Here is a 334-nt window from a genome sequence, read left to right as displayed (position 1 = left end):
CACCTCTCCCTCCCATCATCTTCCATCCCCTCCCCTGGACCTCAGATCTGGTATTCAGCTGGTAACAATAGAAGAGACTCTTTAACGCTTGAAAGAAAGTGAAAACTAGTGGAGATAAGTGCTTTTTGAAAATGACGGTATTCTTCATTCTGCTAAAAAGAAAAAAATGACTTCCTGTTATTAGATTACTGTAACCATTCAGCAACAACTATTAAAAAAGATGAACCAAAACCATCATTTGACACAGTGAAGCTCAAACATTCAACTGTAGGAGCAAGAGGAAAAAGATTTTAAATGAATCTCAGTAACACCAGGAAGAACAGCGAGTAAACTC

The sequence above is a fragment of the Pagrus pagrus genome (assembly GCF_965226575.1).
Source record: "Pagrus pagrus genome assembly, chromosome: 8".
Lineage (NCBI taxonomy): Eukaryota > Metazoa > Chordata > Actinopteri > Spariformes > Sparidae > Pagrus > Pagrus pagrus.
This window is presented reverse-complemented; position numbering follows the sequence as displayed.